The sequence below is a fragment of the Pleurodeles waltl genome, chromosome 3_1 (assembly GCF_031143425.1).
Source record: "Pleurodeles waltl isolate 20211129_DDA chromosome 3_1, aPleWal1.hap1.20221129, whole genome shotgun sequence".
Taxonomy (NCBI): Eukaryota; Metazoa; Chordata; class Amphibia; order Caudata; family Salamandridae; genus Pleurodeles; species Pleurodeles waltl.
This window is the reverse complement of record NC_090440.1, coordinates 1,278,191,677-1,278,207,831: the sequence shown is the minus strand read 5'-3', so window position 1 is coordinate 1,278,207,831 and position 16,155 is coordinate 1,278,191,677. Positions and strand designations below refer to the sequence as shown.

General features: G+C 47.0%; 1 protein-coding gene across 3 annotated transcripts in view; it reads right to left on the bottom strand.

The window, feature by feature from the left end:
- The window catches only part of TMEM177 (transmembrane protein 177), a 62,940-nt gene that overhangs the window by 11,786 nt on the left and 34,999 nt on the right, over nt 1-16,155 (bottom strand). Inside the window, exon 3 of one of the 3 annotated variants that reach the window (XM_069224609.1) lies at nt 13,940-14,038. The exons of the other annotated variants lie outside the window; for them this stretch is intronic. The gene's annotated coding sequence lies outside the window, so the exon portion shown is untranslated. The remainder of the gene's footprint in view (nt 1-13,939; nt 14,039-16,155) is intronic. 3 annotated transcript variants of the gene reach the window in all.

The following is a 16,155-nucleotide window of genomic DNA, read 5'->3' as shown; positions in this document are numbered from 1 at the left end:
TATTGATCTCACTCATACAGTTGTGATACCATTCAGCTACCTCCTCCCAGTCCTTACTGACGGGGATAATAAGCTGGGTGTCATCAGCATAGGAGGCAACCAAAAAGCCAAAGAAATGGATCAGTCTGGCCAGTGGGGCCACATATAGGTTAAACAAGGTGGGACTAAGGGAGGAGGCCTGGGGAATTCTGCAAGGAAGTTGAAATGGGGCGGCTCTAAAGTCTCCACAGCTCACAATGGTGGATCTCTCACAGAGAAATTATTTCAGGATATCCAAGGCTTTATTTCTAACTCCTGCTTGGTAAAGGGGCTGTACCATCAATTGCGGGGAGATTTTACCAAACGCAGCAGAAAGATCTAGTAATACTTGAATAGCTCCATCCCCTTGAACAACCAGTCTGTGGATAGAATCCGAGGTGGTGATGATCGCAGATTCTGTGCTATGCGCTTTCCGGAACCTGTGTTGTGAGGGGTCTAAGCATCCAGTATCTTGCAAATAGCGTGCCAGTTCCGTATTGAGGTGCTTTTCATGAATCTTTGCTTGGGTAGGCAGCAAGGCTATGGGGCGAAGATTCTTAAGATCATTTGGGGCCCTTCCTTGTTTCTTTTTAAGAGGAAAAACAATTGCCTCTTTCCAAGAGGGAGGAAGAACCCCGGTATTCAATATCTCCTGATAGACTGGTTCTAGTGCTGTGGACACCAAATCAGGAGCCAGCTTTAGTATGTTGTGTGGACAAGGATCGCTGCGGGATCCAGACTTAACCCTCGCCAAGAAATCTTTGATCCTTTTCAACTACAAAGGTTGGAACTTGGTAAGAGTAGTGCTGTTATAAATTGCCAAATCACTTCTCAGCTCATAGAGATCCAGATCCCCGTGCTGCCGAGTAAAGTTAGCATGGATTTGGAGGACTTTGTTTTTAAAGAAGTCTGCAACCCTATTTCAAAATGGTTGAGAGTTTTCCAATTCTGTGGAGGCGGGGGGAGGGGGGAGCAATCGGAGAAGTGGGAGAGCGAACCACTCTGTAGAGTTCCCTGGGGGCATTATCTGCTTCCTTAGTTTTATGTATATAATAGTCTGTTTTTGCTTTATTAATCACCAATTTGTAATCCCCAAGTAAAGACCTAAGTTTATCTTTTTCCACTGAATTCTGATTCAGTTGCCATCTACGTTCCTGCCATCTATATACTCTTTGTAGTTCCTTGAGTTCCTTGGTATACCAATGAAAGGAGGATACTTTCTTCCAGGACATGGGTCTAGATTTCATCAAAGGGGCAAGTAAATCGAGGGCAACCCTTACCCCATAATCAGATCTGTCTGCAGCCGAGCTACCCCATTCCCTGGCCTTCTCCCAGCCTGCCTTCAAGTCTGGGATACGAATCTGCTCCTCAATTTTGCCCTTTTGTCTAGTTAACTTGGGGGGGGTAGAAAAAAGTGGGCAGGAGCCTTCCTACCTGCCACCATAAAGATAAGAAGATGACGATCCGTCCATTCTAATGCCACGTTCTCCAAAAGAAGTGCAAATGTCGTGGTGAGCAAATATACTGTCCAGTAAGTGTCCGGCCTGGTGGGGAGGCTGCCATGAAATCCGGGTTGGAACCTTCCCTAGCCCAAGTTTCCGTAATGAACAAGCAGTCTATCTTCAAAGTGTCGATCAGATCTTAAATTTCTGCTCTATGCTTAATCAGTAAGCGTGCGTTGATGAGGGCGCATTTTAAGTGGCTTCCGTCAATGTCCCCCTGTCCCTTACGACCATGAGAGGGGTCTATCTGGGAGGCGCAGATGGGTCTTACATGAGGCGTAATCCCACACTCCCAGGAGAAGGCACTTCACTGTCTATTGGCTAAGTCTATCAGATGTTGTCGGGGTAGTGTAGGCCTGAAAAATCTCAATTAGAACGTGTAGAGTCCCCAGTCCCTGGACCCAGTCGGACGCGGATGAGCACAAATGGGCTAGTCTTAGGTGCGCCAGCGGCACACCTGCTGCACGCGGTCACGACCCGTTCTGTTTAAGTACCGATGGTTGCTTCATACCGCGGGCACAGGTCCAGCAGCTAGTCTGCTGACTTGATTCCTCCCCAATATGTCCGCCGCCTAAGAAGGGAGGGCTCTAACAGTCCCTTAACCCAGAGACAAGAGCGATCAAAATGGAAAAAGTTGAACAAGTATTCAGAGGAACGCCCGATACCCGGGTAGTGAAAACTTTAAAATGTAATGGTCCGTGAAAGTCACAGTACCATGTGCGGCAGCAATTAAATAGGGCAGAATAAAGAAGTATAAGAACAAAGTAAAAGGTTAAAAATGGCTAAAAACACTTAAAATGCTAAAAACAACTGTTTCCTGCTATTCGCCCACACACACTTACATATCACCGCTGCGCAGCCGTGACCCAATCAGTTTAAATACCAATGGTCGCTTCTAACCGCAAGCACAGGTCCAGCAGCTTGTTTGGTGACATGATCCCTCCCCAATATGGCCACCGCCTAAGAAGGGAGGGCTCTAACAGGCCCTTAACCTCAAGGCAGGAGCGACCAAAATGGAAAAAGTTGATCAAGTATTCAGAGAAATGCCCGAGATCCAATTAATGAAAACTTTAAAATGTAACGTACTGTGGAAGTCAAGGGACCATGTGCGGCAGCAATTAAATAGGACAGAATAAAGAAGTATAAGAACAAAGTAAAAGGTTAAAAATGGCTAAAACCATTGTCGGATTGTCGCCTGATGCAGTGCAGGGATGCTTGCCACACACTGATTAGGTGCATGTATGAGTAGTTAACTAACCTGGAATGTCCGGGTGATGGGTACATATATTAAACAGTATGGGCCGTTATCCTTCTTGAAACAACACAAAGTGAATATTGCACGCCTATGGAGACATGCCTCAATAATGCGGGATTGAGAGGGTATGGAAGAAATGGAAAGGGCAGGTATATCATGCTTCCTGTTTGACCTATGCCTGGGGGTGGGGTGTTGGTATGGGTAGCTCCCGGGGCTCCCTTTGCTCAGACATATACAGAGGCGGATGTGGAGGAGAGGTAGGTCATCCCACAGGGCCAGCTGGCTGCGAAGGCCATGTTCTTGTTTAATTTATATGCCCCCATTGTGGACAATCCCCAGCTCTTTTGCAAGGTTCAGGAAAGGCTCGGGTCAGAACCTGATGGTCCGATATTGTGGCTAGGGGGCAACGATTGTGTCCTGGATGGGGAGGCAGACAGACTGCCTCCAAGGCTCGACACGAAACCACAGACGACTATGGCACAGCGAGTCATGATGGGCACCTAGACGGTTCTCCGGCCACCTACACATAATATCTACAGTAGATTAGATACTATTTTGCTGGCAGGCGTTCCACACATTTTCTACTGCGGGTGTCACACTTCGCTTGCTTCCTATCAGCTCACTCACCCACCCGTATTCTGTGAATTGGCTCTGGGAAAGGGGGTAGGAGTTTTGTTGAGGGCGCCAGCACTGAATATGGCAACTCCCGGTGGATGTAACGGCGGAAGTTGTTGGCAAGGAGACACTGTTGTATGCATTAACAGAATATTTGGTAACTAATTGGGGGACCACAGGGTCCCATCACAATGAGTGCAAAGCCATGAAAGCTGTCACAAACAGTCAATGCTTGAGGTTAACCTGTGTGGTGTGCAGTAATCCCTAGAGGGAACTGCAACTGGAGAGAAGTGAGCGGGCATCGTTGCAGGGTTAGGGCATGTCTAGCCGGGAGCGCCAAAGAGAAAAACTGAGGGCTCGGAAGACAGATTGGATGCATACACATGTACTTAGCACCGGCAGGGCCTGCACCATGAGGGTGATAAGTCGGGCAGGCTCTTGGCTTGGCTATTTTGTAGTGCTACTCCAGTGCTTCACCCAATAGATGAGACTGGCGTGGTAGCAGCAATTTGGGAAGCAGTTGTGGCAACCATTCAGCACCACTTGGAGGGGGTATATTGTGGGGGTACTCACAGCATATAAGATCGTGTTCAAGCTTATCTGACGCTCCTAAACATTCCCAGGGTGTGGGAGGTGATGATGGGAAAGCTTCAAGTGGCTATTACGTTGGAGGAGCTGCAGATGGCGCTACAAATGTTACCAAAAAATAAGGACTCCAGGGAGGTGGGTTTCCCCGACAAATTTTATCAAGGGTTTTCAGCGCCATTGACTCAAAAATTGCTGGAGGTGTTTTTTGAAGCCAGGGGAGTCAGGGTGCTCCTGCCTATCATATGGGAGGGTGTTATATGTATGATGCCAAAACCAGTTGGGGTCAGGTCAGATCCAGCGATGTATTGCCCCCTCATTATGATCAGCTTAGATGTAAAGATTTTATGTAAGCTACGGGCCAATTATCGGCGTCCAGCTATGAGTGGTTTGGTGTATCCTGATCAATGCAGCTTTACTCCTGGTTGCAGCAGACCATGAACCTGCGGAGGCTGACGCATGTGCTGCACAAGGTAGAAGGTGACTAGAAAGAAATCGCTTTGGCTTCCATCGATATGGAGAAGGTCTTTGATACAATAGACAGGGAGTATCTTTTAGGGGGTAATGCATGCTATGGGGTTTGGCCTTGGTTTCAGGCCTGGACAGGACTACTTCATATTAAATCGGGTGCACGGGTACGGGTGGGACAGTACTGCTCTGCTCCGTGGGACATTGAGTGTGGAACCAGACAGGGTTGTCCACTTTTGCCCCATTTGTTTGCCATGGCAGTGGAACTGCTGGCCATTCAGGTCCATCAGGGTATACATGGCTAGGGAACAGAATTTGGGCAGAATAGGCATGTAATATCCCTTCATTCTGATGATGCCCTGTATTATCTGGGCTCCCGAGGGAATCATTGGTAGTGTTACTACAGGTCCTGGGTGCTTTTAATGATGTGTCCGGTCTCAGAATTAATAGAAATCATTGTTGTTTCTTATGGCAGTGTTGGTGAGGTTCCCTGTGGAGCAGCTCCTTGCTCTGGGGTTGAGAAGGGAATTTGATCATTTGATTCTTGAGGGTGATGCAGGCGCATACTAAGGAAAAGCAATTGCGTTATAATGTTGAGTGGGTGATGGACTCCCTGCATGCTTCAGTATGTTTCTGAAATTCCCTGCTGCAGTCTCTCATTGGCAGGATTGTTGTGTCCAAGATGCTACCTCTGCCTCGTTGTTTGTACACCATTCAAAACTCGTTGTGCCCCTTGCGGACTGGAGCTCTTTTGAGGATAAGTTTGCGCCTCACCTCGCTCTTATGTGCAGATAAGCAGAGCTGAGTGCCATGTACATCGTTAATTAGGTGGTAGGAGGAAGATGGGCTTAAAGTGCCAAACCTGGAATTTTACTATTATGTATCCCACACGTACCACGCAAGCTAAATGGATTATGGGGGGGGGGGGGGGGGGGGGGGGAGGGGGCAACTGAGAAAAAGCTGTGCTGGAGGAAATGGTGGAAGATGGTAAGTTCTCGGAGATGTTGATGATGGACTCAGGTGTGCCATCTGGCACCCCATACTTTATGCGTCAGACTGCTGCTACTATATGGCACAGTGATCACTGTGGTAATTAAGGCAGCTCCTTTTCAAAGGGAATTGTAGTCTTTCATAGGGATGACATTACGCCAGCTGGAGGGGGTCATGCTTTTTCAAGCATGGCATTAAAGAGGCTGTGAGGTGGGAGAGGTTATGTATGGCAATAATATCTTTATCTGTTTTGAGGACACACTGTCTCTATTTGGAGTGGGTACTGGACAATTATTCCATTGTGCTGGTGTGAGTGAGATAGCTAAACAGAACTTGATATCCTTCCTAGCAGAGATGTTGGATTTGGCTGTACTGGATGTGCGGTTGACATTGGGTTCAGGATGTTGTCTGATCTCCTTTATGTTCAAGGCAATGCAGGCAGGTTCTGCGGGCCTAGGAGATAGATGTCGGAGCTCTCTTTTTGATCGAGACTGGGTCAGGGTCTGTGAGTTATTGCAGCCTTTGTCTGGTGATGCCTGATCTAAATTGATCTGTTTCAGTTTTTTCTACATTGTATGTATATGACTCCTGTGAACATGCATAGTACAATTTGGACTGATTGTCTGCCTGTCCCTATTGCAGTTTTGTGGATGCTGATTTTTTGCACCTGGGGTACGACTACTACAGCTTTCCACCACAGCTTCTGGTAAGCTGTGGTGGGAAGACACTGCTCTGGCTTGTGAGCTTGCTCCTCAGCATTGTTTGTTGGGGAAATACTGTTCACCCAAAGAAGCATAAGATGGCATATCGCTTCTTGCAGTTGGCTCTAGTGTTGGCTCGGAGACGGGTTGCCATTACCTGGATAAAGGTTAGGACCCCCACGGAGGACCAGTAGGTCCAGGATGTTTCCTAGTGGTCCTGGTGGTCACTGGCTGAGAAACTGCATCTCCCGCTTACATGAACAGATGCTAAACCTACAAGCAGATTTGGAGGTTTGAGGGAAAATGTGCGACATTTCTGGGAGATGTGTGAGACATCGGAAGACAAATCTACTGATCTTAGCACATCTCTGTCTACTGGAGAGCCTAATATACAGTAGATAAAGTATATTGGCAATAAGTTGCATTCTGATAACTCAATTTTGTCACTACCACTATGTACTGCATTACATCTGAATTGGTAAAGCAGGTGGGCATAAAACTTTTACTGCTAATGATATTTCAATGCAACACATTTTGTTGACAGTGCTAAGTTACTTGTTCTTGGTAAAATGATAAAGATTTTTAAAAAAGCTATTTTCATTGTAGCAGGGTTAAATGTTCCCTAGGAAAGCACTGGTGGCTCATACTAAAATGAAATAAAATTCTCTGCCTAAGAACCAAATAAAAAGTTAATACTTTGACTTATTAAAATAATTATTACAAATCAAATCAAATTCATTGATACAGTTCGATGTGTAACAAGCATGTTACAAAATGTAGGAGCTTCCAGAGCGGAGACAAAGGCCTAGTGGGGGACGCAGTTCACCTTCCCCTGACAGGAAGGCCTGGGGGCTGTGCCCCGCCCTTGAGGATCTTCAAAAAATGCCTACCCTGCCACCGACAGATGTAGTTCACACCTGGACCTGCCTCCCCTTTTGTCTAACTAGCCAGCCAGACATCAATACCAATGGAAGACTAGCTGTCCCTAGAACAGAGTTTGAGAGACCACAGAGAAGAGTTTGCTCTTTTCCCTGATTACACCTTTAGGGTGGACAGAGGAGCGAGGGAAGACAGGTCCCGCCATCTAGGTTTTAAGTAGATTGGGCAGTGGGATTGTTTGCATAAGGGCACATAGGAACTGTTGCAAAGATTGGGTGGGTTTACTCTGAGAATGTTTTTTCTATTGATAAGTGAGTGGCCAGGTACCACCCCCACCCGCAGACTACTGCCAGGCATACGTGGACCCCCCTGGGTACCTTTTTCAGGACACTCCTGGACCTGTGGAAGACAGAAAGACTGCACCTGCTGTTGTGACCTGTGAGGGAGTACTCTAAGGGCCAGACCTTCTCCAATTTGTACCCAGAACTAAGAAGTGGATTCCAAAGGTCAGTTGGCTGACTCCCTGGTAAGCTACAGGGACACTAAAGCTGCAAGAAGCCCCCTTTCCTGAAAGAGCCCAGTTGACCAGTTTCAACTGGACCTGCCCTGGACTATGCAGTGGCTTTCATGGAGTTCATCCTAAGGCCCATATCCTGTCTCTAAGGTACAGGGCCCCTTGGTAGGAGTACTTCTCCTGCCTAACCCTAAAACTGCCACAGACACTAATATTTTTCCTTTGGAGAACCAACAGAAGGCTTGGTCAAACCTGCAGAGTCAAGCCAACAAAGTTGCGTTGCCACTCAGTCAAATATTCGGTTTTCTTCCACCCAGAGCTTTTATGCAGCAGCAAATGCATTTCACCACGACATCATGGAGAAGGCATCCGTTCCAGTGGTACCCTTTTTAACTTCGTCCAACAGCTATCGTAAAAACCATCTTGGCCACAGCTTGCGGCCTTGCTCTGCTGAGGATTTTTGACTACCACGTCAGAGACTATGTCAGAAAGTAAAACATCCGAATGGGACAAACCTGGTCTCTGTATCCAAACCACGCTCTATCGTAGTCAGACTTAACTTGCTCCAGGGTTTAAATGTAACCAGATGACCGTGGCTGGCACTTAGCACTTTTTGCCACTATTTTTAAAAAAAGAAAAAAAGCCATCTCTCCAGGCCCCCTTATGTTTTTTTTGTTTTGCTGTCATTTTGTATACTCTATGCTGTAGCTTTCAGGGGAGCGTAGTTTTAAATTACGGAAACCTTTACTCAACCCAACAAGAATAGTAACCTTATTACTTGTAGTGGACTACCATCCACCAAGAATAATAATCCAATTTTTCACAGCGCTTAATTGCATGTCTCTTGAAAGCATTCTGAGTTACGCTTCTGTAAACATACCCGATTTAGAGACCCCAACAACTTTTTTCATTCTACTTAAAGCACTGCTAAAAACAGTAGCAGGCATTTATTGCAGAACTTTATCCAATTCCTTATTTGTTAGCCAGTAGCTCTAACCATGTCCCAACTGATGAGGAACCAGACTACTGTAATTTTGTTTTCCAAAGAACTCTGCTACCTGGTGCTACCTTCTGTAGATTTTCCTGAGGAAGTTACACTGGTTGCAGGAGAAGAGCAAGTTACCCACTTAGCTTCCTTTCCAAATATAAACGACAAAAAACTGCCTAAGTGATTTGCTGTACGTTAGACTTTGGGTCTCTAGTTGGCAAAGGTATGCACCCTGTCCAAGTAGGGACCACAATCCCAGTCAGGGTAATCCAGTTACACACTTTAAATTAACGTGTGCTCACACTCTGGTATCTTGGCAAAGAGCAGGCATGCTTACCTTAAGAGGCAATGTGTAAAGTATTTGTGTAGTACACACCCAGTAACACAATGAAAACACCACAAAAAAGGCTCCACTCGGGTTTTGAAAAAGAGAGTATTTATCTGAGTAAAACAAGACTAAAACGACAAAAATCTGCTAAGTACAAGCAAAGTTATGGGTTTTTAAAATAAGGAATGTTAAAGCAGTGCACCAGGATCTGCGAACAGGTTTAGATCCATACAATACAGTAATTTTTGGAGATCAGTGAGCTCCACTGAAATACGGGCATTAGAGAAGATACAACTTTTACAGCGGTGAGCTCTGGATCGGGTTCTCGGGACCACTCTGGTCTGATCTAGGTAAGGTAACCACTGGTGTTTAGCTGTGTGGGGCGCAGCACAATTCCACCTTAGCAGGATCCACAAACAGTATTCACGATTGGCGTGGGGAGAGCCACACACCCTTCAGGGCTCCTCAAATCCGGGCGATGCAAGGAGCAGTGCCAGAAGGATGCTTGGCGAGGTCTTTGATCCTGAAGCTGCTGTGTCGGGCGCTCGAGCACCTTCCCCAGGCAGGAGGGCTGGAAGCCGCCACAGACAAGCTCCAGAGGAAGGGCACACTGCGGTGTGGTTTCTCCTGGAATGCAGCCTCGGGGAACGCCCCAGTCTCTGGACAGATGCAGGGGCTCACCACGGGCAGAGACACGCTGAGGCTCCTGCACAGCAACCCAGTTGGAGCGAAGAGCATAAGCCCTCTGTGTGCTGGTCAGTTCAGAGTTCTGGTGCAGAACGGCCAGACTTGCGGGCTCCACAATGTAGATCGGAGATATCCTTGAGTATTTGGGATGACAGGGGCACGCCAGCAAGGCCCTGGAGACACTCTGGGAACACTTTAGTTGCTGCAGCAGGGTAGAGGCCAGCAGACAGCTGCACAGCTCAATCAGGCAGAGCAGCAGTCACTGAGAAAAGTTGAGCGCAGCAAGATTGCAATCCTTCAGCACAGCAGCTTTTACTCCAGAGTAGTTTCTTCCAGGTCTAGGAGGGATATGATTTTGGTGGGCCAGAGATCCAGTACTTATACCAAAAAGTCCCTTTGATGTGGGAGAAGCCTTTAAAAGGTTTCTCTGAAGTGCACAGGACCCACTTCAGACCAGTCCCGGCACCCTGCCTTATGGGGGACCAAGGGCCTACCCTAAGGGGTGACATATGTAAGAAAAGGGAAGGTTTTGAATACCAAGTCAAGGTGGCAGTGAGATTGCACACACAGGCACTGCAGTGGCAGGCCTAAGACATGTCTACAGGGCTACCTAAGTGGGCGGCACAATCAGCACTGCAGGCTCACTAGTAGCATTTAATTTACTGGTCCTGGGTATATGGTCTATCACTTTACAAGGGACTTAAATGAAAATTAAATATGCCGATTGTGGATACACCAATGTTACCATGATCAGGGGAAAAAGAGCATGTACTTTAGCACGGGTAAATTGCTCAGAGTCCTAAGGAAAACAATTATTTACAGCACAAAACAGGAGGCAAAGGCAAAAAGACTGGGCTAAGACCACCTTAAGGATGCCAGGTCTAACACTGTATTACTTTATGAAACCGGAACTCATTTACAGTTAGGCAAATCAGTTAATTATCTTGGTGTAGGAAAGTACCATCTTGCCTGGCATGTTACCCCCATATTTCACTGTATATATGTTGTTTTAGTTGTATGTGTCACTGGGACCCTCCCAGCCAGGGTCCCAGTGCTCACAAGTGTGCCCTGTATGTGTTACCTGTGTTATGACGAACTGTCTCACTGAGGCTCTGCTATTCAGAACCTCAGTGGTTATGCTCTCTCATTTCTTTCCAAATTGTCACTAACAGGCTAGTGACCAATTTTACCAATTTACATTGGCATACTGGAACACCCTTATAATTCCCTAGTATATGGTACTGAGGTACCCAGGGTATTGGGGTTCCAGGAGATCCCTATGGGCTGCAGCATTTCTTTTGCCACCCATAGGGAGCTCTGACAATTCTTACACAGGCCTGCCACGGCAGCCTGAGTGAAATAACGTCCACGTTATTTCACAGCCATTTTACACTGCACTTAAGTAACTTATAAGTCACCTATATGTCTAACCTTTACCTGGTAAAGGTTGGGTGCTAAGTTACTTAGTGTGTGGGCACCTTGGCACTAGCCAAGGTGCCCCCACATTGTTCAGGGCCAATTCCCCGGACTTTGTGAGTGCGGGGACACCATTACACGCGTGCACTACATGTAGGTCACTACCTATGTGTAGCTTCACAATGGTAACTCCGAATATGGCCATGTAACATGTCTATGATCATGGAATTGCCCCCTCTATGCCATCCTGGCATTGTTGGCACAATCCCATGATCCCACGGGTCTGTAGCACAGACCCGGGTACTGCCAAACTGCCTTTTCAGGGGTTTCACTGCAGCTGCTGCTGCTGCCAACCCCTCAGACAGGTTTCTGCCCTCCTGGGGTCCAGCCAGGCTTGGCCCAGGAAGGCAGAACAAAGGACTTCCTCAGAGAGAGGGTGTTACACCCTCTCCCTTTGGAAAAAGGTGTCAGGGCTGGGGAGGAGTAGCCTCCCCCAGCCTCTGGAAATGCTTTGATGGGCACAGATGGTGCCCATCTCTGCATAAGCCAGTCTGCACCGGTTCAGGGATCCCTCAGCCCTGCTCTGGCGCGAAACTGGACAAAGGAAAGGGGAGTGACCACTCCCCTGACCTGCACCTCCCCTGGGAGGTGCCCAGAGCTCCTCCAGTGTGCTCCAGACCTCTGCCATCTTGGAAACAGAGGTGCTGCTGGCACACTGGACTCCTCTGAGTGGCCAGTGCCAGCAGGTGACGTCAGAGACTCCTTCTGATAGGCTCCTTCAGGTGTTGCTAGCCTATCCTCCCTCCTAAGTAGCCAAACCTCCTTTTCTGGCTATTTAGGGTCTCTGCTTTGGGGAATTCCTTAGATAACGAATGCAAGAGCTCATCAGAGTTCCTCTGCATCTCTCTCTTCACCTTCTGCCAAGGAATCGACTGCTGACCGCGCTGGAAGCCTGCAAAACTGCAACAAAGTAGCAAAGACGACTACTGCGACCTTGTAACGCTGATCCTGCCGCCTTCTCAATTGTTTTCCTGGTGGTGCATGCTGTGGGGGTAGTCTGCCTCCTCTCTGCACTAGAAGCTCCGAAGAAATCTCCCGTGGGTCGACGGAATCTTCCCCCTGCAACCTCAGGCACCAAAGAACTGCATCACCGGTCCTCTGGGTCTCCTCTCAGCACGACGAGCGAGGTCCCTTGAACTCAGCAACTCTGTCCAAGTGACTCCCACAGTCCAGTGACTCTTCAGTCCAAGTTTGGTGGAGGTAAGTCCTTGCCTCCCCACGCTAGACTGCATTGCTGGGAACCGCGTGTTTTGCAGCTACTCCAGCTCCTGTGCACTCTTCCAGGATTTCCTTTGTGCACAGCCAAGCCTGGGTCCCCGGCACTCTAACCTGCATTGCACGACCTCCTGAGTTGTCCTCCGGCTTCGTGGGACCCTCTTGTGCAACTTCGGGTGAGCTCCGGTTCACTCCACTTCGTAGTGCCTGTTCTGGCACTTCTGCGGGTGCTGCTTGCTTCGGAGTGGGCTCTTTATCTTGCTGGACGCCCCCTCTGTCTCCTCACGCAATTGGCGACATCCTGGTCCCTCCTGGGCCACAGCAGCATCCAAAAACCCTAACTGCGACCCTTGCAGGTAGCAAGGCTTGTTTGCGGTCTTTCTGCACGAAAACACTTCTGCGCGACTCTTCACGACGTGGGACATCCATCCTCCAAAGGGGAAGTTTCTAGCCCTTGTCGTTCTTGCAGAATCCAGAGCTTCTACCATCCGGTGGCAGCTTCTTTGCACCCACAGCTGGCATTTCCTGGGCATCTGCCCACTCCCGACTTGATCGTGACTTTTGGACTTGGTCCCCTTGTTCCACAGGTACCCTCGTCTGGAAATCCATTGTTGTTGCATTGCTGGTGTTGGTCTTTCCTGCAGAATTCCCCTATCACAACTTCTGTGCTCTTTGGGGAACTTAGGTGCACTTTGCACCCACTTTTCAGGGTCTTGAGGTGGGCTATTTTTCTAACCCTCACTGTTTCCTTACAGTCCCAGCGACCCTCAACGAGGTCACATAGGTTTGGGGTCCATTCGTGGTTCGCATTCCACTTCTAGAGTATATGGTTTGTGTTGCCCCTATCCCTATGTGCCCCCATTGCATTCTATTGTGACTATACATTGTTTGCACTGTTTTCTATTGCTATTACTGCATATTTTGGTATTGGGTACATATATCTTGTGTATATTTGCTATCCTCATACTGAGGGTACTCACTGAGATACTTTGGCATATTGTCATAAAAATAAAGTACCTTTATTTTTAGTATATCTGTGTATTGTGTTTTCTTATGATATTGTGCAAGTGACACTGGTGGTACTGTAGGAGCTTCACTTGTCTCCTAGTTCAGCCTAAGCTGCTCTGCTAAGCTACCTTTTCTATCAGCCTAAGCTGCTAGACACCCCTCTACACTAATAAGGGATACCTGGGCCTGGTGCAAGGTGTAAGTACCCCTTGGTACTCACTACAAGCCAGTCCAGCCTCCTACACTTGGTGTACTGAAACATTAAAATATCTCACAGAACCATAAGACTCACGTAGCAGTTGTACTACAATGTGTGAGGGGAAAAAAGTGTAACACAACACAACTGGAATGGGCCTTGTCTCAAAGACCATCCTCAATTTCTCTTCGGGTGATGGTGTCATGACTTCTGACCATCTCACCTATTTCACAGGTTCTACAATGATCATGGAGAGAAAAACTCCTGTGAACAAAAGGGAGACACCATCAAGCATGTGCATTCGCCTGGAGGCACCTTTGATGGCTTGGTAATCTGGTTTGAACCCCTGCTTCACCAAGCAGAGTGTTGGGCAGCCGTAACATCCTGTGGCACTTAAAAGTTACATCTGTCCCGTCGGATTTCTCCACTATAAATGTTATACTATGGTTCTTTGTCGTTCCGAATCCCTCCAGCTTATTTTCAAGCACCTGACAACCCTACTGTACCTCCTTACTTTTGTCCTTCTCCCCATTAATCGCAGGTCATCGGATCCCTTGATTTAACTTTTTCGGTCTACTTTGCTTTAGGATCCAGTACCTCCCCCTTCCAAACTCTAGAAAGGATTAAAAATAATTAACAGGCCATTCTGAAATGCGAGTGAAACACATGACAACATGGTAAAGAAATTAAAACAGCTTAAAACTGTAACATATCTTACATGTTTTTGTAAATAAATGTTAACAAAAGAATATTGTGCACCCTACCAACATGTAACATAACAGTTCCTTAACATTACTAATTGAGATATCTATAAACTTGTCAGAAACATTGAACAGAGAGCAAATCAGTACTTTGGTGCCATACTGCAGCTGCCGGACCATGACTATAGGTATCTGAGGAACAGAGGAGTTATAGAATATAGTGGAGCTTGTCTGGGTGTTAAGAAATATGCAAGACAGCATGTATGTATGGTACTGTGGCATAACAGTTATGTTTTACCCAATCAGAAAACCTGAACCCAAAAAAACCTAGGGCCTGATTCACAGAGTTGAACTTAGACTTTTGATCTAAGTTCACACCAAAAGTCAAAGTTCACAACTTTATCAGTATTCACAAAGGTAAGTTACAAGTAGTATCTTTACGTCCGCACCCGGATTGGAATCTCTGCACTCAGGGCGGAAATCTGCCCAGAGTGCGGAGATTCCACTTCAGGTACGGTGATTCCACTCCAAGTGCAGAGTGGAATCTCTGCACTCAGTGCAGACATTCCACCCTGACTGCGGAGATTCTGCCCTGAGTGCAGACGTAAAGATACGACTCTGGAATTCCGAAAAGTCGTACACTTAGACTTTTGGTCTAAACTTAGACCAAAAGTCTAAGTTTATCTTTGTGAATCGGGCCCCATATTTCAAATTTTACAATATTACAATCACTTGCTTCCTTTTCATTTTGTTTTTGCAAAGTTACTGACTACTCTGCGCAATTAATGTCTCTGACTGTTTTTGAGTGAAGTTACCAGTGCTTTCTCTTTTTGGTGAAAGCTGGAGAAACCCCAGTCACTGGGCGCCCCCCAAATTGAGGAATTACGTTCCTTACTGACACCCCCCATGTGAGTTTTAAAAGGAGAGTCCTCTATTCTTCTCTAACCTTTGATCTTAGGACAATCCTATTCAGCACCCTCAATTAAGCTGTGCTGGTAACAGCTGATTTACAGTCTGTTGGAGAGCTTAGGTGCAGCTAGGGAAACAGCCCACAGGTCTCCTGGTGTGAACTGAAGCCCAGAAACTCAGGGTGCCAAGTGCCTTTTGTATGGGTACATTTCTTTGTTAGATCATTCACAAACAAACTTAAGTCTACAGTTGCTAGGACAATTCACAAATAATAACATACTAGGGTGTTTGAATTACCATAGGGGATCGCTAACATCACACTATGCCTAAAATGGGATTACCTGGACGTGTTGCAAACAATTTTTATAATGTTACAAAGGTCTTCATATAATGGTAAATGAAGGAAAATGGCATAAGGCGCTTCTTGTTGCAAGTGACCTCTGTTTCAGGCAGATTAGAGGAAGCACAAAATTTCCTGCCAGAGATACCACTGAAGCATTCAACCAAAGTCCTTTCTCATTGTATCCCAAATGCCTCTCAGAGGAGAGAAACTGATCCCACATGCCTTCATTGGGAAAATGCAGTTGTAGTCATTGAGCATTGGTCTGTTGCCTGTCAACTGCCACCTTTGTGGAGATAAACTGCAGCTACCTAGCAGCTCAAGGAACTACAGATTGCACCATTTATTGCTGAAACGTCTACAGAGTGTGGGTCCCGAGATGTACAACTTGCTTTTGGCTACGATTAAGCCAAGGCACTGTTGAAGTTTTGCTTGCCTGCCCTGTTACGACTCTGTCGTCCCATTTCTAGGGGGCGCTGTAAGGGGACTCTCAGTAGCCTGGGAATCACCTTGAACACTTATCTAGGGTCCCTTGCTGACTCCTGTTTGTTTCTCTTTTCGCCATGGTATACTTGTGTAGTACTACATTTGCTTCCTGGGACTGAAATCCCATAATGCACAGCTTGGTAGTCAGGAAAGCCTGGGTTCTGTTTCCCATTGTTTTCTATGGGAGAAGTCCAGTTGCTCCTTTTCACCGGATCCTCTCATCCAGGACTTGCAAGTGTTTGAAATTACACACACCCGAGACCTCTCCTGTGAAGCCCAGCTTCGAACTGCTTA